The sequence below is a fragment of the Tursiops truncatus genome, chromosome X (genome assembly GCF_011762595.2).
Source record: "Tursiops truncatus isolate mTurTru1 chromosome X, mTurTru1.mat.Y, whole genome shotgun sequence".
Lineage (NCBI taxonomy): Eukaryota > Metazoa > Chordata > Mammalia > Artiodactyla > Delphinidae > Tursiops > Tursiops truncatus.
In genome coordinates, this window is record NC_047055.1 from 42,103,532 (window position 1) to 42,129,538 (window position 26,007).

At 41.4% G+C, this 26,007-nt stretch overlaps 2 long non-coding RNA genes across 3 annotated transcripts in view; one reads left to right on the top strand and one right to left on the bottom strand.

The window, feature by feature from the left end:
* The window catches only part of LOC141277563 (uncharacterized), a 68,245-nt gene that overhangs the window by 33,269 nt on the left and 8,969 nt on the right, over window positions 1–26,007 (top strand). The window lies entirely within an intron of this gene.
* On the bottom strand, window positions 6,019–6,623 carry LOC141277581 (uncharacterized). Its single transcript, XR_012329196.1, has 2 exons — window positions 6,418–6,623; window positions 6,019–6,282 (listed from the first exon to the last, which is right to left on the bottom strand). It is a non-coding gene; the product is annotated as an uncharacterized lncRNA (long non-coding RNA).

Genomic DNA, 26,007 nt, shown 5'->3' on the forward strand with positions numbered 1-26,007 from the left:
AAAGATAAGATAATAAGGAAACATCTGGCAACAAGGGTCAAGAAAATTAGAGATATGGCACGGAGAAGCCACTCTGAAATGAGAAAAGCTGCCACACTTTCAGTTTCAGCAAAGATTCAAAAGATACAACAGTGTTATGGAAAAGATATGCTGATAAATCTAAAATTTAGAGAAAACAGATCAATCCCAGAGAAAAATATGATTTTCCATGCTAAAGAAACAGAAAATCTTAATATTATTAAACGTATTCTTGACAAAGAATACACAAGAAGGCAAAATTATTAGCCAATCTCAGTTAGTTACACAAATGCAAAACGTATACATAAATTAATAGCAAGCTAAATCCTGCCACGGCGAAGACAGGAAACACAGTATGACAAAGTCGTGTTTAATCCCAAGCATGCCACATTGGTTTAACATTAGGAGATCTGTGACGTTAATTTAGCCCATTAGTGAAATAAAGGAAGGAGGATTATCACAAAATATTCAGTAAAAAAAGGCCTACAAAAATTGAAACAACCAATCAGCAGTAAAACTGACAATAACAGGAATTCTCAGCAATTCATAAATTGAAAGATGTTTCTTTAGACTGACAACAGATATTAAAAATAGGGTAAACTACATCAAACATCATACTTAATAGCGAAATGTTGGAAGCATTCCCTTTAAAATCAGAAGAGAGACAAAGATGACTTACATGACCACTTTGTTTTAGCATCATACTACATCTCCTAGGCAGTACAGTGAGCCAGAATGTATATATGCATCTATACACATGGGAATTAATAAATGTGTACAAGGGAAAATAAAGCTGTCAAGATAACATAGTTACCTTCATGTAAATTCAAGAGACGCTAAGGAAACTAAGATTAATGATAGAGATTAATAAGTTTGTTGAGTATAAGACTAATATACACAAGATAATTGTAACAAATAGAAAGTACCATTTCCATTCGGAATATACCATTTACAGAAGCAAAAATTATAACGTTCTATAAAATCAACTATGAATCGGATTCCATTGGCAACTCTTCTGACATACATGAACACTCATAAGCTTTCCTGTTCTTTAGTGACCAAAAAGCTAAAAACATGAAACCAGTGTGTGATGAAACCAGTGTGTGTGTGTGTGTGTGTGTGTGTGTGTGTGTGTGTGTGTACACATTAACCAGAACCCCTTACAGCTCGGGTTCTAAATGGGATATCAGTGGTTTCAAGCATATGCACCATCCTGAGACTTGGAGGCGTAACTGAATGACATGGGAGCCACGTATGGCTCAGTGACATGGTCAACTGTGTATGATGGGAGGGGTCTCTGGTTCTTATGGAGCAGTCACAGCAGAGTGCCTGGAATGCATACATGTCAGTTAGCACACAGGCAGCAGTGGTGTTTCAGCTATAGCAGTCCCAAAGCGTGAGTGGACTTCCCCTGGCTGCATAGCATCCAAGCCGGCTTTTCTGGCCCTCACAGAGTTTTTGTCAGCTATGGAATATATTTTATTAAGAGCGTCTTATTTTTATAAAATAGCTATTAGAACGAATAGCTGGCATAGGCAAGTGGGAACTTTGATTGAAAGAGTACTTGACACCAAAATTGGTTGCAAGCCAGGGCCCCTGAAGGAAGTGGGAATCTGAAAAAAGGTATTTGGCGTAGGTGGATCTGAAGACAGTAAGGATCCAAGTGACATTAGAGGATGAAATATTGGTGTTCCATGGCACACAATGGTGAAACAGTTGCAGGAGTTGTTGCCTGTGGTCACTTGAATGAAATGCCTTTGAAGTCAATGTGTCGGTGGACCAAACAGATGCTGTTAGGGACTCACAGGATGCTCCCTTCCCCACAGCACTGAGAAACACAGTAGTGCAGAGGGCATCTTCATCTTCGAAGTGTTCTGAAGTGGCTGACTTGTGTAGGCCACAGATGAGATGGGAGATCCCCTCATTTCAGTGGGAATGTTGTGGTCCTGGAGTTGCAGGCCCAGTAGGAGCAATTAACCTCCTGCCTCAAGGTGAGTGCTGTTTACCTTAATAAGCAGCAAGGCTGGAAGGGTAGTCACATTGGTTTGACCTACAGCAATCGTTGAAGGTGGCTAATTGATCAACAGATCCCTTGGATCTTGAAATATCTGAACATACTCCAAAGTTGCATTTGATCAGTGTAAAAATAAATATAGATAAGTATTTATTTATAATAAAATATAAGAACATAAAAATAAATAAATCAAACTCTAGATTTGGTGACTCGAGCTATCGTGATGGCGAATGGTAGTCCCTTACTCAATTCCCACACTTGACCCAGAACACGATGAATGAGTGGACTACGAAGGAAGGACCCTACAGTGAAGTCGCAAGTAACTACAGTAAATTTTCTTCCCAGGCTTAGCCAAAGGGACCATCAGCCATTTACTGCTGTTACTGTGCATTTGCTTTAAGGACACATGCTCTTAAGCCAGAGCTCAAAAGACTTTTCCTGGAAAGGGCCAGATGACCAATATTTGAGGCTTTGCAGGCCTTTCAGTTTCCGATGGAGCTACTCAGATCTGCATTGTAGAGCAAAAGCTGCCACAGACACAGCATGGCTGTCTTCCTATAAAACTTTATATACGGACAGGGACATGTGAATTTCAAATAATTTTCACATGCCGGGAAATACATTCTTCTTTGGATTATTTTAACCATTCGACTATGGAAAAACATTCTTAGCTTGCAGGTCATACAGAAACAGGCTTGTGGACCACAGTTTACCAATCCCCACTGTAAGCTAATGGAATCACTAGGTCCCCAAAAAGAGCACTGAGTAGAAAGTCAGCAAAGTGAGGTGGCAGGCATTCCTAAGGTCCTCTGCCAAGCATAACCCCAAAGCTGATGCCTTTTAACATAGTGGTTTTCAACCTTGGTTGCACACTGCAATCACATGATGAGTTTTAAAAATGTGATTGTTTGGGTCTGCCCCCAAATCTGTTTTAATTGTTGTGGGTGTAGGCTGGCGCTAGTGACTTTTTCAATCTTCCCAAGTGACTCTAGTGTGTAAACGAGGTTGAGAACTGCCTGAACAATTTAAATGATAAGAGTGCAAGTATTTTACAATATTTAGTTTAAAAATCTTATAATCATGGTTTTGGAAAAATAACATTCCAATAATGAATACATAGAATATTCCAATCATAATAAATACATAATTGTGCTGGAAAGTATGAAATAAGAATTCCCATGTAATAAACAGAGAATGCTCTCCTTCTAGGAAGGAAAGAAGGAAGGGAAGGAGCAAGCGAGGGACAGAGCGAGCGAGGGAGGGAGGGAATGGGAAAACACAGCGGTAAGGCAGGGGCCACCAGTGCTAGGGTCAGGGAGGAAGGCTAGAGCCCAGAGCCAGGTATGGGTTAAAGCCAAACACCCAGGAGCCCAGGGCTGACTCGACAGTGAAGTCTTCTCTTCAGGAGACGGTCACAACACAGGGTAAGCATGGAAGGGACAGAACAAACGTAACATATGGAGTGATTGGTACTGAGGGAACAGGAAAAAGAGAAAAGGCTGGAAAAGACCTAAAGATAGTATTTCTCTAGAGAGATAATGGAGTGGTAAAGGTTGAAATTATATCCATTGTATAAGAAAAGAACACTGACCAGGAAGATGGCTGATTGAACACGAGGTTGGACTTTCACTTCCTCCTGAAACTTGATTAAAACAACATTAAAGGTAAACAAATCAATACAGTGGTATATTACCCAGCAATAAAAAGGCAAGAACACGGGTGGATCTCAAGAAAAAAAAATTATGTTAAGTTAAAGAAGCCAGACACAAAGGAGTACAGGATGTGTGATTCCATTTATACGGAATTCTAGAGCAGGAAAAGCTAATATATGGAAATGGAAAGCAGATCAAAGTTTGCATGGGGCCAGAGGAAGAAGAGGAGATTAACTGGGAACCTTTAGGGAGTGTGGTATGTGTTCTATATCTTGATTAAGCTGGCGGTTAGCCCTAACCCCTGATTCTTACATGTAAGGAACCGCAGATCAGGAAAAGTTGGGTGAGTCATGTAAAGTGTTGCAGCTTATTAATCAGCGAGGAGATACTCGTATCTGCTTATCAATGATAAATTGTCCTTGTTATGCTGCGTAAGGAGCCAACAGGTATAGTGCTTCACCCTAAGCACCTGGGAAGACGCTGACCCAGACACAAACATCCTTTTATACAAGCAAAGCATACATCTGAACGAATAACAATTCTGCATTCCAGTCACCCATTTATAAACAGATGACACGCTCACGCATTCCTTTGCCTTGACTTCTTAATGTTTATAATTACACATAAAAACATAAGCATTCATTAATATCTTCTTCTGAGGAACCATACTGTAATATACAGTTTTATACTCTGACTTTTTTTTCTTTCACATTGTATCATGAGGTGTCAGGAATATTCTATCTTGCTTTTGTAACCTACCACTTAAACCCAAACTGTTTCCTTTTTTTTAACATCTTTATTGGAGTATAATTGCTTTACAATGGTGTGTTAGTTTCTGCTTTATTACAAAGTGAATCAGTTATACATATACATATGTTCTCATATCTCTTTCCTTCTTGGATCTCCCATGAGACTTGCAGCCATATTCACGGTGCTTTTGGCTGGTCCCAGGGGTCATAATATGGATCTTGTTCTCCCCCAAAACTGTGATTGTGCCTTCTGACCTCTATGGAGGACCTCTGAGGGAATGGCACAGAGGATGAGTTTTGCTTCCCACTGCCCCTCCCAGGCACGGAGTGGCTTTCTCAGTTGCGTCTCTCAAAAACATCTAAAAACGTACCGTACCCATAGCTGCCTGGGGCAAGGGAAATAAGATAAGTCAAGCAGCAGAGAGCCCGCAAAGCCTGTAAAGGGTGAGGGTGATGAGGAAAATTCTTGGGGGAATAAGAGTTTTGAAAGCATAGCATAGATTCCAGAATGCAATGCATATGCACAAGGTAGGACACAGGCTCAGCAAAGGTCTGACAGGAAGCCAGGCTTGCACATGTGGCTGACCTTTGGGCTCCTCAAAAGCAGGAGGTGAAGGCTAAGGCAGAGTTGGAGGCAGCCTGGCTAAGCATTGGTGGAGTGCCCCCGATCAGAAGCCAATCTGCAAAGACTAGACAATATTGTTTTCCTTTCCTTTTTGGCTCCAGGCCCTTCAGGAAATCTCTGTCAAGTCACTCTCTGACCACTGATAAAACAGAAGGACAACTTCCGTGAGCACATATCACAAGGATTTCAATCATTGCAAAAATACATATTCCAATGTGTGTATATACTACAATTTGTTTATCCACTCATCCCTTGATGGACAGATGGGTTGTTTCAACCTTTTGAATATAATGAATGCTGCTGCTGTGAGCATTCACGTACAATAATTTGTTTTGGCGCCTCTTTCAATTCTTTTGGGTGTACACCTAGGAGTGGAGTAGCTGGGTCATATGGTACTTCTGTGTTAAATTTTGTGAGGAACCAACAAACTGTTCTCCACAGCAGCAAAACCATTTGTATCCCCACCAACAATGTACAGAAGTTCCAATTTCTCCACATCCTCACCAAAGTTCATCTTATTATGTTCCTTAAAAAAAAAGCTATAGGCAATGTAGTAGGTGTGAAGTGGCATCCTATTGTGGCTTTATTTTGCGTTTACCTAACAACTAATAGATTTTCCTCTGATCATTGCTTTTGCTCTGTCACACAGGTTTTGGTATGCTGTGTTTCCATTTTCAATTGTCTACACGTATTTTTAAATTTCCCAACTTGACACATGATATATGTAAACCCATCTAGCTGGGACATAAAGGAGTTTTGATGCATGCACTTTAAATCCCATTGTTATCCCATTTTTGTGCAGAATCTTCATGTTTTATAAATGGAAAAAAAGTGTATAAAAAACCCACTTGTTTGGGTTAGAAGGTGCCTCCTCCTTGGGGACGAAGGCAGGGACGTTGAGGCCTGGACCTACTGGCTCGTGATTGGGGCAGGGAAGAGCAATGGAGGACACACAACATACAGCTTGCAACAGCACTCTTTATTATGAAACCAAACAGCAATCGTGAGTGGGGAAAAGACACAGAACAGCTGACCCTTCAGGTGGCTATGTTACCTGGCCTACAACGTAACTTTGGCTTCTTGGTCAGTCAGGCCTCCAACCCCAGGCATGGGCGTGGCCTGAGGCTGGAGAGAAAAGATGATGTGGATGAAGACAAAGATGACATCCAAGGGCTCCTTTTAGGGGATTTCTTTGAAGGCCTCCTCTGGGGTCTTGCCCTCGATCTGGAGAGAAGGAGTCAGAATGTCAGAAGAGTCTGCTCCCCGAGTTCCATTCCCAGGCCACCAGCCTCCACCTTCTTGGCCTCCCTGAAGGCCCAGAAACGTTCATCTTTAACCCACTTGTTTCCCAGACCTCACCTTGAGCATACTGCAGACCTGACCAGCTCTGGTGTAGTTCCATTCATTGTCCTGAAGGCACCTGCAGTGGGAGAACAACAGGTGATCTCCATTAGTACCACAGTACAGTCACGCTGACCATGCAATGCCACCACTAAATCTATGCCACTTTCTTGCTGGGACACATGTACCAGTATGAACACTATGTGTAATGATGAAGAAAGACCCAGTGAAAAGCAAACCATCTATCACTAGCATTCATGCCCACTAGAATTCAAAACAGAAAAGTAGAGCTGTTCAAAAGAACAAGGGAATTCAATATATACTGATCAAGAAAGATGTTCCAGAAAATAACAAATGGAAAATTCTAAAGTACAAGTCTCCAACCATCTTTTATTGAGATATAATGCACACACCATTTTAAAGTATACAAATCAGTGCTTTTTAGTACATTCACACGATTGTGCAACCACCACAACTATCTAATTTCAAAGTAATTTTACCACCTCAAAAAGAAGCTCCTTAACCATTAGTGATCACTCCCTATTCCTCCCCTTCCCCCAGACCCTGGCAACCACTAATCTGCTTTTGGACCCTGTGGATTTTCCGATTCTGGACATTTCATACAATATTTGACTTTTTGTGACTGGCTTCTTTCACTTAGCATCATGTTTTCAAGGTTCATCCATGTCATGATGTGTATCAGAACAGTATTCTTTTTTATGACTGAATAATATTCTACTATATGGATGTACCAAGATTTATTCATCCATTCATCAGCTACAGGACATTTGGGTTGTTTCCACTTTTCGGCCATTATCAATAATGCTGCTATGAACGTTCCTGAACAAGTTTTGGAGTGAACATATGTTTTCATTTCTCCTGGTAGGATACTTAGGAGTGGGATTACAGAGTCATATTGTAACTCTGTGTTTAACATTTTGGGGAAGTGCCAAACTGTTTTCCCAAACCACTGCTTCCTTTTATATTCCCATCAGTAACACATGAGAATTCCAATGTCTCCACATCCTCACCAACACTTGTTATCATTTGTTTCACTGATTAAAGCCATCTTAGTGGGTGTGACCTGGTAACTCACTTTGGTTTCAATTTGCATTTCCTTGATGACTAACGATGTTGAGAAGTTTCTCATTTCCTTCTTGGCCACTTATATGTCTTCTTTGGAGAAATGTCCATTCAGTGCCTTTCCCCAGTTTAAAAAAATTGGGATGTTTACCTTTATATTGTTGAGTTGCAAGGGTTCTTCACATATTCTTGCCAGATATGTATTAATTAATGTATGTATGTCTTTTGGCTTACTGCAATGCCTAGGAGACTCAGTAAGATGTTGAATAGAAGTGATTATATGAATCATCTTTGCCTCTTCTGATTTAAAATAGAATGCTTTTAATGTCTCACTATTACGTACGGTGTTTGTTGTAGTTTTTTTAAAGTACACATTATCATTTTAAAGAAATATTTTTCTATTCCCAGTTAGCTAAGAGTTATTTTTGTCGTTGTTTAATCTTGATTGGTTGTTGAATTTTATTGCATGCATTTTTTTCTGGAATCTTTGTGATAATCACCCTTTTCTTGCTACTGTATCCTATTAATGTGTTGAACTACATTATGAATCTCCTAATGTTAAACCAACATTGCAAGTTTGGTATAAACACAACTTTGCCCTGCTGTATTATCTGTTTTAGCCATTGCTGGATTAAGTTTGCCGTTATCTTATTTCTATTTTTTGCGTTTTTATAACAAATTAAGATTCACCAGTAATTTTGCCTTTTCACGCATGCTTTGTCAAGAATAAGCTTAATATTTTCTGTTTCCCCAATATAAAGTTCTTTTTTCTAGAATTTACCCATTTAGTATTAATTTTCAAATTATCAGCATATATTTTTCATAATATTATCTTTTAAATCTTTACTGTAAGTACAATCAAGACACCTTCTTCAAAAGGGGCTTATCTGTGCCTTCTAATTTTCTTGACCCATATTGCAAAAAGTTTCCTTATTTTTTTATATTTTGAAAGCACTAAAATCTAGCATTTTTATTCCACTCTTCAATATCTGTTATCAATTTCATTAATTTTTACTCTTATTTTTATTATTTTTTTTCTTGCCAATATGGAAATGCATGAGATGATTTTTATCAACTATGTGACAAATCCACAGTCTCTTCATCTACCATCATGTTTCTTTTATAATTGCTATCCTTGAAGAGCATGGATATCCAAATATCCAGTACATTTAATTACTTGGAAAAGACCTGTGGCTTACCAACGAGGAGGGTTTAACTAAATCCATTGTTGGAATATCAGATGATTATGGGAGATGGAACTGCAGCATTGAAGCAAACGAACTTCTATGATAAGTATATATGAACTTCATTGAAGAGGACAGCATACAATATAGAAAGGAATAGGAACAGAAAGAGCACGGACGTTGAAATCATATATCCAGAATGTGCTCTGTCACTTACTGCGTATGTGATTTTAGGCGAGTATTTTACCTCTCTGAGCCTCAATTCCATCATGCGGTAGTGCTGTTTGCCATGTGTTTCCATTTGTCCCTGTTCCGGCGACCTAGAAGAGCTGTACTTCTTGACCTCCTTTGTTTGGACAGAGCTGTGCATGTGACTGGCTCTGGCTAATGGGTTGTGAGTGACATGTGCTATTTCTGGGCCAGAACATATGGTTGTTGGTTTGAGGCCTTGCAGGGTCCTCTTCCACTCAGGCACAGGGACTGACAACTTTCTAGATGATGGCTGCCCTGTCAGTTTGGGTCTCCAAGTCATTCCAGTAAGAATGGCTCAGACCCCCAAAGTCCACCATCCTGTGAGGGGCATGCACCTGCCATGGACATGTAGTCGAAGTGAGGAATGAGCCCCTGAGATACGGGGACTGTCTATTACCACAGCATAATCTAGCCTATCTTGACTCTTGTATCTTATCTGTGAATTAAAATAACATCCTCTCAGGATTTTTCTGAGGATTAAATGAGAAAACTGGTATGACAAGGTTGCCACAGTGCTTGACATATAACAGGAACTCAAAAATGGCAGCTATAATGATGAAATAAAAATTACAAACTAGTTTTGAAAAAGTGTGGAAAATTGGTATAAAATGAGAGCTATTTCATCCACTCATCCTTACGGGTAAGTTGTATCATCTTTTCAAGAGTGGGGCATTTTATTTTATTTTTAAGTCTTCCTAATGACTAGCACTTATGCACTTATTTCTTGCCATCATGGTATCAGAAACATAAATTGAGGTTATATGTAAAGAATGAAAAAGTGGAAAGATTAAGCAAAAGAGAGAATGACTACTGACATAAGATAAAATGAGTAAGCAATAAGTAGTTTCTTAATGAGAAGAACAGATTATAATTATTAGTAAGCATACATTCTTCTTAGTAAACAAAGGTACAAGGTATTAATGCGGCAGAAGAGATTTACTTTGAACAGGCTTTCCCAAAATGTTTTCTGAGGAACACTAGTACTTCCAGTGGTCTGTGGAAAAATGTTCCATTCTCCTATAGCCTGAGGAAACTACCTGCTACAGACTGAATGTTTATGTACCAACCTAGTCTCCAAGGTGACAGTATTTGCAGGTAGTCTTTGGTAGGTGATTAGGTCATGAGGGAGGTGCCATCATGAATGGGATTAGTGCCTTTACAAAAGAGGACCGAGAGAGCTCCCTTGCCCTTTCTGCCATGTGAGGATACAGCGTGAAGACAGCCCTTTATGAACCAGGAAGCAGGCTCTCACCAGACACTGAACCTGCTGGTGCCTTGATTATGGACTTCACAGACTCCAACACCATGAAAAATAAATTTTTGTAATTTATATGCCACCCGGTCCATGGTGTTCTACTACAGCAACGTGGACAAGCTAAGACACTACCCTATTCTTTGAGATTCAAGTGGCATATTATCTTTAAAATATGACAATATGGAAATCCTTTTTACCTTCATTTTTGTATGTCCCATATTTCTTCAATGGATAAAAACATTTTTGTTGTTGCTGTCTCTCAGACATAGTGTCTTGTAGAGCAAACCTGAAAGTGCTGAAATGAGAGGAAAGAAATGGCTATTATATAATAAAAAATATCACCCCTTTAACCACCTCTCAAACAATATTTAAATCCCTCACAAATGTAAACACCATCTTTTACTTGCTGCCTTTTACTCATTAAGTACCATCTACGTGATTTTTATGAAATGCATCATCTATAATTTTACTTAATATGGTTTTCTTAAATAAATTCACTGTTTTTTCCCACATGAAGGAAAGGGGAGAGCTTTCAAGGAATGTAACAAGGAATGGTTAGAAAATCAGGAGGAAAATCAGAAGACAATAGTGTCTGGCTGGACTAATTTAAGCCGTTTAGAGAGTCCAAGCAGAAAAAGATTATGGCATCCCACCCCCCCCACACACTTCGAAAAGCTACTGATCGGCAAAGCAAATACAGAAAACAAATTCTGAACCTTAAGGTGCTGGCTACTTTCACACATTTACTGGAAAAATACCAAATTAAACAAAGTCTCTCTCCTTGCCTCTCTCTACAGAAAAAATTAAGAGACAGAAATTCAGATCAGATTTGAAATCATCGATACAAACTGGCATCTTGGAGTTCTCTGGTGTTCTTAACAACAAACGTGGTCAGAGCAGGGCAGAGGACACCACCACATGGCAGGCAGTGAATACGAATACGGGAGATAAGCAAGAGTAGGGCTTTAATGTGGGGGTTAGGAAGGAAGGGAGAAGGGAGGGGTCCACCCAGTTTCCCGAGCCTAGCTGCCGAGAGCAGCCCATGAGCGCCTGCCGCCCGCTGTCCCGCCAATTCTGAGTAAACCTCTAGTACCGGCGGGCGCCCCTCCTACCCGACTACCGCCTACCGTCTACCGCCTACCGTGGCAGAATATGAAAGCCGGTGGAAAGGTTGGCATCGGAGCCAGAGCCTCATCAAAGTTCCCCCTCAGCCAGGACAAGTACCTTAATTCTAAAGGTCTTCTTCACCTCTCGGTCTGACTCCTCAGAAGGCTAAGCCGAGCTACGCACCGTTCGGCAGGCTCTCCACACGCTGAAAGGGCGCCCCCCTCGGTCGCGACCTTACGGCGTCACGTGACTGCGGGACGGACGTAACGTAACGTAACGTAATGCAACGCGCTGCTGTGGGGCCCTACCTGACTTCCAGGGGCTTGGCTGGCGGAGGCCACAGAGTAGAAGGACGCAGGTGACCTCAGGGTTCAGGAGCTCTCAATCGTGAACTGTGACCGAGAGAACTGAGCCTCAGGAGACCACAGCATGTCCCATGACTGTAGAATATACACAACCAACAGCCGAAGGGTAGGTGCGGTGTTCACATGACGGCAGGCGCTTTGCCTGCCATGTGATGGTAGCGGCCACATCCGTGTTGACTCAGGGGTCTGAAGATTCTGGTAGCCAGCAATCTTCACGAGACAGAGATGGCTGAGCCTGATGTGTGACCAAGGGGGAAATGTGACCTACCATAGCATCCATACGACTCTCAGAAGCAGGTCACCTGTGTGACTTGGAGGGCTGAGGCTTCCACGTGCCACTAGCTAGTGAGGGCCACATGACAGGATGAATCCACATGATGGGCAGGGTTTAGGAGTCTGCCATGCTCTAGCGACTTGAAAAGCTGGATCTACCACATGATCATAGTGGCAATAGGTCCAGAGAGACTACACGAGCTCAGGGTTTAAGGGCTCATGGTGCTGACATGGCCAGTAGGTCTGGGCCTGCCACATATCTGTCAGGGCCTGCCACTTGATGGCCGCATCCGCGTGACCATAGCCTTAGGAGCCCACGGTGCTCAAAAGCTGGGTCAGCCTCCTGAGTGTAGGATAGTGACAGCAGGGTTCTCCCGGCTGCATGTTTCAGGAGGCCGTTCTCTTCACGAGACCTGGAGACCTGAGATTGCCCACATTCCTGGGCTTCCCGTTGATGGTGGTGCCTCCGGATGATCTTCCTCAGAATACAAGCTGGCTTCACCTGCCCCAACCCCCTTTTAATGTGCTAATGTGCTTCTTTCATGTGCTAATTCTGTTTCCCTATAACATGTGAAATTTAACACATAAATTAACACATAGGAATGGACTAGGTCCTCCCTAAAACCATAACCATTGCCATATTTTAGGGACCACTTCAAAAACCTAAGCGGTGGGTAAGGTAAGCTTTGTTGCCGTAATTTCATGCAAGTCTAAGAGAAACGAAAGCAAACTCAGTAAGTGAATTTTAGCTGTTAATTTGAAAAAAAATGTATATAATGATTACTTTGTGTCAGGCACTTTAAAACGTCAACTCCTTTAATAGTGGCAATTCTATAGACTAGTTACTATGATTATTATTCCAGTTTTCACTAATCAAAGCAGAAGCCAGTTAAGGCCCTCGGATTCATTTTAAGGTATAAATATAAACTTATCCTTAATAAGTGAAGTATTTGTGTATATAAAAGGTGGTATAAAATGTTACACGTTAGTTGAAAACATTTCCTTCTTTTATTTTTAAACATTCTAAGATAAATATTGCAGACTTTATGGCTCTTAACGGAATTCAAAGGTTAAAAATGAGCAGAATCTGAATTAGATATTACTGCACTTATATTTTGTTTGCATCTTCCTAGAAAGGACAGAGAAAGGAGAATATACAATATAGTTTTAGTTTTTTTTTTAATTGCAGTTTTACAAACGCCTCTTTTGCTGATTGGTGCGGAAAACTGAAGATCTGTCTGTATATCCAAAAGAGATTTGATGTGATCTTGCCCGTTTGCTGGCTTAGGCAAACTTAATGCTATACAAGCAGTGGGATTATTTTGCCAGCACCCTGCAACGTGGCATGGCTACATAAATAACCTGAAGAAAATACAACAGACCAAATTTTGCACCATGGTTAAATTTGAATATACTAGTAAGGATAACAGACTGTGTTTGTAGTTCTAAGCCTGTTGAAGGAAGTAGTGATTTTTTGGAGTGACTCTGTTTGGGCACATTGCTGTTACTTGGATAATTTTGGAAAATTATTTATGGGACACATGTAAATGCACGGTATGAAAATGGAGCCACGTGTTTACAGTAGAGCCTATTATGAAACCTCAAGATGCATTTAGGAAGCATCTGTATACAATCACTGGATGGAATCTGACATCAAGACCTGATGTCTGTCCCAACTGTAGTTTCCGTAATGGACAAATCCACTAATGGTGATTGAGGTCAACTTCTTTAACCAAAAGACAAACCCTGGAGTTCTAAGTATAACTTTTCTTGGGAAGGGTCAGATATTCTCCTGCCAGAACTAATGGTTGTATCATTTATTCTTTCCCTGCGATGATTACCAGGCGTTATTTTAGGATTAAAAAATATATTTAGTTACACCAGTGGGTGCCTGTCAGCTCTTTATAACATACATTGGGGAAGGGACGCTAAGGCTATGGGTAAACACCTGTCTGAACACAGCTTATGTGAGCTAGGCAGTTTCGGCACTCACTGCATGTATCAGGTGCTGTGTCTGTTTAGGTGAGGCAGGCTGATAAGCTATTCTTCTTGAATGTTGTTTGGCAAGGTTTACTGGGAACAACTTTTACTCTTTTATATTTCTGTTTTGGGGTGGAGGTTTTGGAGGTCAGTGCTAGTGGCTTTGTTTAACACAGAGACTTGGGAAAGGAGAATAGCAGACATTTGTGATGCTGCTAAATTAAACACAAATACTCAAATGCTTTTGGTTCAAACACAAATATGTACAACTCAAGTAGAGATCCTATGTGAATTTACATTCAGAAAGGAAAATTGACTTAATCTGGTAACATTATCCAAGAGAATTTATCAGATATTGCTATACCTTTATAGAAATGGTAATCAAAACATGTTTTTCTTTGTTCCTTTAAGAAACTCGTTAATTAACTAGAAGTGACTTAACTGTCAGTGTCAAGCAATGGGAAAGAAGAGAAACAATTGTAGATAGTGCTCCCTGTCAAAGTACTCAGTGTGCACCCTTCCCCCAGCACAGTGTAAATTTTAACAGCTCTAGGTGATGAGCTCATTCTTGCGGACTACCACAGCCTGGAATCAGAAAACTACATCCACAGTGAAAACTTCTTTTGAGGCCAAAGGATGGAAAGGGGTGAGAAGGCAGGGATTCCTTACAGGGTTTTTGCTCATAAACTATGTCATTTGTGATGGTATGATTCTCTGGTACAGTTTGAAAATCCCATCCAGGTGAAAAGCATTTAAAAATTAAATAATTATGGTTCAAGGTTTTAAAAATTATTAGATAGGGAGAATTGAAGTGGTCCTAGCTTGGCTCTTGTTATCCACTCATTGTAACTACTATTTGCCACACCCCACAAATAATTCTAAGTATACTCTTTGAAAGTATTGTGAGATGGGTTTCTACGTAAACAGCCACATTGTTTTCTTGTTACGATATCACACTGGCATCTACTGCTGGTGGATATGTTCTCATATGATGTAAATGAGTGACCTTTGCCAGTTTTCTTTAGAATGAAAGCAGGCTTTGAGGACTAAGTTCTATCAATGAACTTTGCATTTCCATAACATCACCAGATGATTTTTAATTATCTACTTCATGTAGCCTCTTTGGGTCCAATGATAATCTAAAATGTACATGATGCTCTACCTTTTTTTCCCCACAAAATCTGGAAAAACATGGCATATCCTGTGCTCTCTAAAAACTGAAAGGCATTTGCAATAGTTGACTATCACTGGATTCTGAAATTCTAATTTAGTCTAGTGTATCCGTTTTTATATGGGATACTTTGATGCAATTCAAAGTCTCCCAAATAGGGAAGGGGTTCAAGATGGTGGAGTAGGAGTATGTGGAGCTCACCTCTCCCCACAAACACATTAAAAATACCCCTACATATGAGGCAATTCTCACAGAAATCCAACTGGAAACTGGCAGAAGATCTCAAATACAACCAAAGCTGCAAGGAATATCTCTACCTATCCAGGAAGGACAGAAAAAAAATTTAAGGGCATGAGGATGGTCCTGGCACCCCTGGGAGAGATCTGTAAAGGAGGAAAGGTACACATAGGCAGAACCTTACCCGGGCGAGCCCCCGTGCCTGCTGGAAAAGTCGCTGGGATAGATGGAGGGGATGGAAGAGCCTAAATTCTACTCACAAGGAGTGCATGCGTGCTGGCTTGTTAACAATCAGGGCAGAGAGAGACTGGCACTGGTGGTTGCTGCCTTGCTACACTTCCCAATCCAACGTACCCACAAGGTGGTGGGGCCTCAGATGCACACAGCAGCTGAGCATTGAATCTTAGGTACACAGGTCCAGGGAGAGGACTTGATCTAGATGTGTCGAGACAGCCCGGCGGGCCTGGGGTACAGTCTGGGCCAAACCAAGGAGCCCATGGTGAGCCCGCACATAGTGGGGGCAGGTCCTGCCACAGTGCCCATTGTCAGTGTGCACACAGTGGGGGCAGGTCTGGCCATGGTGGACTTTGCCAGCACATGCACCAGATGGCGCCACGGAAAGGCACAGCAGCTGGGCACTGCATCTCGGTTGGACGGGCTCTGTGCAGGAGTATGCAGCCGTTCATTTCACGGTGGGAGCATACTGGCTCCGCTCACACTACACCATAGCTTGGAGCCAGATCTGGAGCTGACAGGTCCTGGGAGAGGTCTGCCACAGAGGCAGCCCAGGTTCCAGGCAGCGGCACAACCACCTCAATTCCTGTAGCCACAGGGCCCCGGCCGCCAGCACCAGCCTACTCCACACCACAGCCCAGCACTAGGTCTGGGATGAAAACACAACAGAGAAAGGGATGCAACCTTGGGCTGCTTCTGGGCAGGACCATAGATAGATGCCTGCAGGGGAGGCACATAGGTTTGCGGTGACCACACGGACCTCATTAGCTTCAGTGGTCACCTCTTTGCATCAGGGCATGTGCTCAGGGGCAAGGGAACCTGACTGAACCTGACCCTCAGGGCTTCTACAACAACAGCTGGGAAGCAGACCCCAGCCCCAACAGGGCTGTGACACCCATCGAGCAAAGAGGAGGCCCCAGCCAACAACCAGTGCAGGCTCTGGTCAACACAACTTCAAACACACCCCCTATCAAGGGAACAAGGGCCAGCACACTTTAAGGAAATATGTGGCAAGCACCCACACCAAAACCAGCCCTTGCACCAAAAATATTGGACTCATACCGTCTACACAGGGATCCTCCAACCTCAAAACACCCCTTCAAGAACACAGTAGATTCATGCTTCTCCTAAATTCAGAGAGAAAGAAAGTTAAGTGGAATGAAAAACAGAGAACTCTTCCCAACAAAAAGAACAAGAGAAATCCCCTGAAGGAACAAATAATGAAAGAGACCTCGCCAGTCTACTAGTCCCCATATTCAGAAAGGAGGTAAGAAAAAGGCCAAAGAAATAAAGAAAGATTATTGATAGACATGCAGATCCCTGCAACAAGGAACTAGAAACTATAAAGAGAAATCAGTCAAAACTAGACAACTCAATTGCAGAGATAAAAAACAAACTAAAAGCAATAAATAGCAGACTAACCAAAGCAGAAGAATAAATAATTGATCTGGAAGATAGAATAATGGAAATCAGAGCAGCAGACAGAAAGACAAATTTTAAAAAATGAAGACAACATATGAGATCTATAGGATAATATAAAGCATGCGTAATATGCATAATCATATGCATAATGTGCACAGTCATATGCATAATAGGGGTACCAGAAGAAGAGGAGAGAGCAAAGGGGATAGAAAATGTATTTGAAGAAATTATGGCTGAAAACTTCCCAAACCTAAAGAAGAAAACCGATATCCAGGTACAGGAAGCACAGAGGGTCCCCCACAAGAAGAACCCAAATAGAGTGACACCAAGACGTAGCATAATTAAAATGGCCAAAGTGAAAGATATAGAGAACTACAAAGTCAACTGGGAAACAAGGTTTAAAATGGCAGTAAGTACATACTTATCAATAATTACTTTAAATATCAGTGGACTAAATGCTCCCATCAAAAGACAGAGAGGCTGAATGGATTAAAAAAAAAAAAACAAAACCAAGAACCTACAATATGCTGCCCATAAGAGACTCACTTCAGGGCACATGACACAGACACATTGAAAGTGAGGAGATGGAAAGCTATTTCATGCAAATGGAAACAACAAGAAAGCGGGCTTAGCAGTACAGATATCAGACAAAATAGACTTAAAACAAAGACAAAGAAGGACATTATATAATGATAAAGGGATCAATAAAGAACAGGATATTACACTAGTTGGCATATATACAGCCAATATAGGAGCACCTAAATATATAAAACAAATAGTTACAAACATAAAGGGAGAAATTAACAGGAATACTATGATACTAGGAGACTTTAACACCTCACTGACATCAATGGACACATCTTCCAGACAGAAAATCAACACAGCAACAGAGGCCCTAAATGACACAGTAGACCACTTGGACTTAATTTATATCTACAGGACACTACATCACCCCCATAAACAGAATACACATTCTTTTCAAGTGTGCAAGGAACGTTCTCTAGGCGAGGCCACATACTAGATTAGAAAACAAACCTCAACACATTTAAGAGGATAGAAATGACTTCAAGCATCATGTATCACCACAATGATATGAAACTAGAAATCAACCACAGAAAGAAAAATGGGAAAAGAATGAATACATGGAGACGGAACAACATGCTACCAGAACACCAGTGGGTCAATGATGAAATCAAAGAAGAAATCAGGAAATACCTCAAGACAAATGACAATGAAAACACAGCCTTCCAAAATCTATGTGATGCAGCAAAAGCGGTCCTCAGAGGGAAGTACATAGAGATTCAGGCCTTCCTTAAGGAACAAGAAAAATCTCAAATAAACAGAAATAGAAAAAGAATTAGAAAAAGAAGAACCAAAAAATTCCCAAAGTCAGTTCTTTGGGAAAGATCAGAGGGAAAGAAATAAAATCGAGATAAAAATAGAAAAGATCAATAAAACCAAGGGCTAGATTTTTGAAAAGACAAACAAAATCGACAAACTTCTAGTCAGGCTCACCAAGAAAAAAAGAGAAAGGGCCCAAATAAAATAAGAAATGAAACAGAAGCAACAACCAATACCACAAAAATACACACACAAAAAAAAACCCCACAAAACCCAAAAAACATAAGACAATACTGTGAACAGTGATATGCCAACAAATTAGACAACCAAGAAGAAATGGACAAGTTTCTAGAAATATACAGCCTGCCAAATTTGAGTCAGGAAGAAACAGATAATTTGAACAGACCAATCACCAGAAGTGAAATAGAATCTGTAATTAAAACAAAACAAAAAAACCTCCCTGCAAACAAAAGTCCAGTACCAGACAGCTTCACCAGTAAATTCTACCAAACATACATAGAAATTATACCTATACTTCTCAAACTCTTCCAAAAGATTGAAGAGGAGGGAACAGTCCCAAATTCATTCTATGAAGGCACCATCACCCTGATACCAAAAGCAGACAAAGCTACTACCAAAAAAGATAATTACAGGCCAATATCTGTGAAGAATATAGATGCAAAAATCCTCAACCACATATTAGCAAACCGAATCCAACGCTACATTAAAAAGGATCATACACCGTGATCCAGTTGTATTCATTCCAGTTGCTCTGATAGCCTTATGGAAGTTCCCTTGTATGTTATTTGTTGCTTTTCCCTTGCTGCTTTTAATATTCTCTCTTTATAGTTAATTTTTGCCATTTTAACTACAGTGTGTCTTGCTGTGGTCTCCTTTGGCTTGACCCTGTTTGGGACTCTCTGTGCTTACTAAACGTGGATATTTCTTTCCTTTCCCAGGTTAGGGATGTTTTCAGCTATCATGTCTTCAAATATGTTCTCTGCCCCTTTCACTTTCTCTTTCTCTTCTCCTTCTCAGACCCCTATAATGCAAATGTTAGTACACTTGCTGTTGTCCCAGAGGTCTCTTAAACTGTCCTATTTCTTTTTCTCTTTTTTCTTTTTTCTATTCTGCTTCAGTTATTTCTACTACTCAGTCTTCTAGCTTGCTCGTCCATTCCTCTGCATCATTTCATTTACTGTTGATTCCGTTTAGTGTATTTTTCATTTCAGTTATTGTATTCTTCTCTCTGTGGTTCTTCTTCATATTTTCTAAATCATTGTTTAAGGCTTCTCACTCTGTTCATCCAATCTTCTCCTGAGTTCTTTGAACATCTTTATGATCATTACCCTGAACTCTTTATCAGGTAGATCGCCTATCTCCACTTCACTTTGTTCTTCTTCTGGGGTTTTATCGTGTTCCTTTGTTTGGAATAGATTCCTCTGTTGCCTCATTTTGTCCAATTTGCTGTTTTATTTCTCTGTGTCTGGTAGGTTGGCTCCATTTCCCAACTGTAGAGAAGTGGCTTTTTGTAGGAGACGTCCTGTGTGACCCAGCCGAGCTCTCCCCTCTGGTTACCAGAGCTATATGCTCTAAGGGTGTCCCCTGTTAGGGCTGCATGTGCCCTTCTGCTGTGACCAGCACACTACTGTGGGTGGTGTGGTAGGTGTGGCTGGCCCCTGGTCCAGTGGGTTGCCAGGCCCTGCCTTGTGCAGAGGCTGGTGGCCACTGGCGAGTGAGGCTGGGTCATGAGGCTGCTGGCTGCAGTGCCCCAGGAAGTCCCGGGATTAGCGCTGGCCCACTGGTGGGTGGTGCTAGGCTCTGCAGTGGGTGGTGGTGGGGCTAGAGGTCCTGTATCTAGTGTCAGCCTGCTGGTGGGCAGAGCCAGTTCCACATGGCTGGCTGCCGGGTTTGGGGGTGTCCAAAAGCTGGTGTTGGCTCACTGTTGAGTGGGGCTGGATCCCAGGGCAGCTGCCTGAGGGGTGTATTGGAACTGGTGTTGGCCTGCTGGTGGGTGGGGCTGTGGCCCAGGGAGTCCTGGAGCTAGTGCTGGCTTGCTGGTGGGCAGAGCCAGGTTCCTGGATCTCTGGCTGCAGGGCCTTGGATTCCTGAGGCTAGTGCCTGTTTGCTGGTGTGTGGGGCCAGTTCCTGACATGGCTGGGTATGGGGTCTGCGGTGTTCCAAAGATGGCATCATCCCACTGGTGAGTGGGGCCAGATCCAGGAGAAGCTGGTTGAGGGGCCCAATGTGTCCTCGAGCTGGTGCCAGCCTGTTGGTGTTATGGGCTGGGATCTGGTATGCCAGGCGGCAGGGCTGCGGTGGTTCTTGTGCTAGTGTTTCCAGAGGAATATTCCTTTTTGCATATTTACAAATATGTACATTAACAGAAGATGTTCTTTAATTTTATTACATTTTCATGAGACTGGATTTCTTCTAAAAGCTTGAAGCTTTTAAAGATATTCCATATTGAATTTTAATGGTGCTCTTTAAAGAAAATTGTTGCTGATCATAAATGTTGACAATTTTCTTGCTTCTCACCTTTCATATCTTTATGAACTCTGTGTTGTATGTGTACAGAATGGTAATACTTGATGAAATTGTAACTGTAAAGAATCCATTGTGCAAACTATCCTGACACAATAATATCAAAGTACGATAGTAAAGAAAAAGCTTTGCCAAAAATTTGAGCAGAAAAACAGATTTAAGAACGTTACCATGGATGCCTTTGTGGTTCTTCCTAAACTTACTGCAGGGGTGAGAGCTCTAGTGCTTTCTAGCTCCCCATTCACTAATTCAATGTAGGTATTTCCTGAATAGAAGTATTTGTTACCCGGAAAGACATAGTAGTTGAAAACCATTTGAGCTTGAGTACTGTGGGTATTATGCTCATACTGATAATTGTGCTTTCAAATGGTGCCTGAAGGTGAATATTTTTCTTTACCTATGCAATATACATTCCTCATCTTCCTAAGTGGTCTCAAATTTTCATTAGTGTCTTTCCTCCCTCATACAGTCACATGTTTGGGGGGGATTTGCCTGCTAGTTCCAAGGGTGAGACCAGAGTTACTCTAGATCTCACGCAATAATCCTATGTCCCTAGCCACAGTCATTGGTTCAAGATTGGGCCTGAGTCTTTATATCTTTGAGCCACTGGATCAACTAACCTAAAGTCTCCTCTACCTCTGGGCTCTCAGTTATATAAGCCAGTATCTTTCCTTATCGTATACACAAAAGTGGATTTTACTTTGTTACTTGTAACTTTGTTACTTACTGCTATATATGTTTTTGAAGATATGTTATCAGGTGAATGTAAGTTCAGAATTTGTAATCTTCTCAATACATTTTCTTTTATGGTTTGATAGTCGCCTTCTTGGTTGCAATTGCTTGATGTCTATTTTGCCTGATAGTGATACAAATTAACCACGTTTCTTTCAGTTTTACTGATCATTGGTATTTTTTACCATCACTTTATTTTCATCCTTTCTGACAGTCTACTCTACCTGCTTCATGAACTACTGAAACACGTTCATAATGCCTGTATTAGACTGTTCAGACTGCCACAACAAAAATACCACAGGCTAAGTGGCTTAACAACAGAAATTTGTTTCTCACAGTGCTGGAGGCTGGAAGTACAAGATCAAGGTGTGAGCAGGGGTGATTTCTTCTAAGGCCTCTCTCCTTGGCTTGAAGATGGCCATCTTCTTGCTGCTTTTTCACATGGTTGTCCCTCTTTGTATACACACTTCTGCTGTCTCTCTGTGTGTCCTATACTCCTCTTCTTATAAGCACACCAGTCAGATGGGATTAACGTATCCCCTAACAGCCTTAAATTCACTTAATCACCTTTTAAAGGCCCTATCTCCAAATCCAGTCACATTCTGAGGCACTGGTAGTTAGAGCTTCAGGATATGAATTTTGGAAGAACACAGTTCAGTCAATAACAGAACCTAATGTTAAGATGACGTTACCATAGAAAACAAGAGAGCAGAGGCAGGAGCAATGATGTGGAGCAGTCAGGAGGGTTGTATGTTAGGCTTTCATTTTCCTATAGCTTCTCCAATTCCTAAAATTCTCGAATGGCCAATGAATCCCAGGCATTTTACTGAGAAATTTGCATTGCTACTATCTCAGCCTGGACCTAAATGATGGGAACTAGTATTCCACACTTGTTAGTAGCTCACAGCATAAAATCTAACACTTTCCTATTATCAATAGATCTGCTATTTTCTTTCAAGATACTTCACCCTTCTTATCCTCAGCTTTGTAATTAGATACAGAGACAAAATAATTAGTCATACAACTCCAACTGTGAGAATTAAATGAAATTGAGATCTACTTTTGCACATAATCAGGGCTGATTGCTGGGTAGAAGGTTTGGAAAGCTGTTTCCTCAGCTATTTATGCACAGAATGTTCAGGTTTATTCTATTCTAACAGCTCTATGTTCTAGGTCATGCCACAGCGTTGTCAATGTGACATGCAGAAGGGGAAGAGTTGCGTCTGTGCACTGGGGTTAGACCTTTTTTGGGCCCCAATTATCTCACCAAATACCTCCCTTACTATTTAGCAACCAGAGCCACTTGCAGTTCTCTATTTTGACTCCTAATCTTCCGGGAGACAGAGACATTGTCTGAATTTTTTCATGGTCCTATCTTCCCTTCTTAGCACTAAGCTTGACATGCACTAGGTGCATGAATGAATGAATAAGTGGATGAATGACAGTTATATTCCACACATATATCTTTCTTGTCTGACAGTTCGTAGCCCCTGGCAGGTCAGAGCCTTCAGCTTACAGCTAAGTCCAGTGGTTAGGACACGGTGTTCTCACTGCAAGGGGCCCAGGTTCGATCCCCGGTTGGGGAACTAAGATCCTGCAAGCCGTGCAGCACAGCCAAAAAAAAAAAAGAAAAAAAAAGATGGATGCATTATGTTGAACACAAATTATAGCTCAGTGAAGTTGGCTTTTAATATGTCTTTGTATCCCTTCCAGAATCTAGAGCTGTGTCATACTCATATGTGGAATCAAGCTGTATTTTCAGATTCAACTGTACAGTTGGGTTTTTCGTGTGTTTGCTTGCATGCTTGATTTTTGTTTTTTTTGTTTTTTTGTTTTTTTTTTGCCACAGCCAAGAATGTTCTCAGAACCTCCTCACTTATACATCCAACCACATGCTCCCCACCCAGATTATTCATAGGCTCCACAAACGACATGGTCAAAACAGAACGGTCAGTTTCCTGGCATTGCACCGAAGCTGGTCCTCCATTCATTTCCCCATCGAAGAAAACCACCCTAACCCAGCTGCAAAAATCCACATTCCAAGAGACACACTTAATTCCTCTCTATCCCTTACCACAAACGTGGACTTCATCAACAAGTTCAGTACTTCCAAGATACATCTCATCTCAAACCCCATCTCACCCCTTCCATTGCTACGACTGTGGTCTACGAGACTGTAACCTCTCACTGTCATGTGTGTAGTAGCCTCCTAATCTTGTCTCTTGATCTTACAGTTGCTCTATTTCAGTCTGTCCTCCAAGGAACATTTAGAATGAGCTTTAATAAAGTAGATTATGATAATAATTTCCCTTCCTTTCAGAAAGCACCCAATGGCTCCATCATCATAAGAACAAAACCGAGTCCTTACCATGGCCCACAGGACCTTCTGTTATTGGGCCCCTCCTACCATTCTCACCTCATATTCTAATACTGTCTTCCCAATACACACTGCATACAAACTGTTCCTTAAAACTGCCAAGCTTGCCCATATCTTAGGGCCTTTCATCTTGCTCTTCCCTCTGCCTTGAGGGCTCAGATCCTATATCTTCCCACTGCTGACTGTGTACTTCTTGTTATTTGAATATTAAATCTAAGTTACGTCTTCAGAAAATCCTTCCTTGCCTTCCCCACCCTAGTCATTCTCTGTCACATTTTCCCATATTATTTTCTTAATGGCTCTCAAATCTTGAGTGTATCAACCCCTGTAGAATGTGAGCTCCATGAGAACCATGACCCTGTCTGTCAGGTTCTCTGATTTATCTCCAGTGCCTATCACAGTGCCTCACATATCACTGGTAACCAATAAATATTTGTTGAATGAATGACTGAGTGATTGAATGACGTAGATTTAGCATGCTAAGTTGTGAGGACTCAGGCATAGTCTGGGACATGGGATTTGGGAGGATGGGAGAGTGAGCTCAGGTGTCTCTGAAGCAGCAGTTTTGTTTGAACCCATGAAAACTGTGGTTGGAAAACTGGGTAGAAAGGACATGATAATTGAGGTAGTGCTTCTAGCTGCCTTGGGTATGAAAGTGTAGCATATGTTCTATACCTATTCTCCTTCTTTCTTAATAAAAGAATCCCAAATTTATTTGGGACAGTAATGTTTCCAGTAAAAGACCACATTTACAGCCTCCTTTGCAGCCAAGAATGGTCACATGACCGACTTCTACCTAATGAGGTGATGGCAGAAGTGTTGTATAGTAGTTCCAGGAAGGTGGCTAAAAGGGAGATGAATTTCTCAGACCATGGTGTTTCTCATACCATCTGTTGTGGACTGAACTGTGTCCTACCCAAATTCATATGCTGAAGCTTTACCCCCAGTACCTCAGAATGTGACTGTGTTTGAAGATAGGGCCTTTAAAGAGGTGATTAAATTAAAATGAGGCCGTTAGGGTAGACACTAATCCAATATGATTGGTTTCCTTATAAGAGGAGTTTAGGACACGTAAAGAGATACCAGGGTGTGTATGCACAGAGGGATAACCATGTGAAGAAGGAGTAAGAAGGAGGCCATTTGCAAGCCAAGGCGAGAGGCCTCAGAAGAAACCAAACCTGTGGACACCTGGATCTTGGACTTCCAACCTTTAAAACTGTGAGAAATAAATTTCTGTTGTTTAAGCTACTCAGCCTGTGGTGTCTTGTTATGGCAGCCATAGCAAACTAATACACCATCAGATAAGGTTTTCAATTTTGACAGCTCATTAGAAACAACTGAGGTGAGCCTTAAAGATACTGATGACTGGGCTTATCCCTAGAGGCTCTGATTCAGTTGGTTGAATTTGAGCATTAGAGAGGATCCTAATGGATATCCAGAGTTGAAAACCACACGTCTAGGAGAATAGTTTTTTGCACTCCATTGAGCAGGCTGAGAGTGATGAATCTAGCATCATTTAGAAGGCATCCCCTCGTATCTCCGTCCTTCCACTGTTTTTCCTCTACCCCATATGCCCCTTCTTCTTCCCTATCCAGATCTCTGCAAATGGACCCAGAGATGCCCCCATCTCTTAATCCTGTTCCATATCCAAGTTCAGTCCTAATTTAAGGAACATTTAATAGCTTCAGCCCCACTTCTGCCCTCCCTGTCAAGAAAAGTGAGTCTCGAGGGGCCTCACATTCTCTTACTCTGCCTGTTAGCCAGAGCCAGGGCAGCTCTCTAGAGGTAACTTCTTGCCTCTTAATCCAGTTATAAAATGGATGAAAGACATGGACAGAGGGCAAATAGGCTTAGGAAAAGCTATTCAACATCTTTAGCCATCATGCAAATGCAAATTGAAAGCACAATGAAATGTTAAACCCACCTATCAGAATGGCTGAAAAAAATGGACAAAACCAAATGCAGGCAACACTGGATAAATTGAGTCACTCACACATTGCCAAAGGGAATGCAAAGTGGTACAGGCCGTCTGGAAAACAATTTGGCAGGTT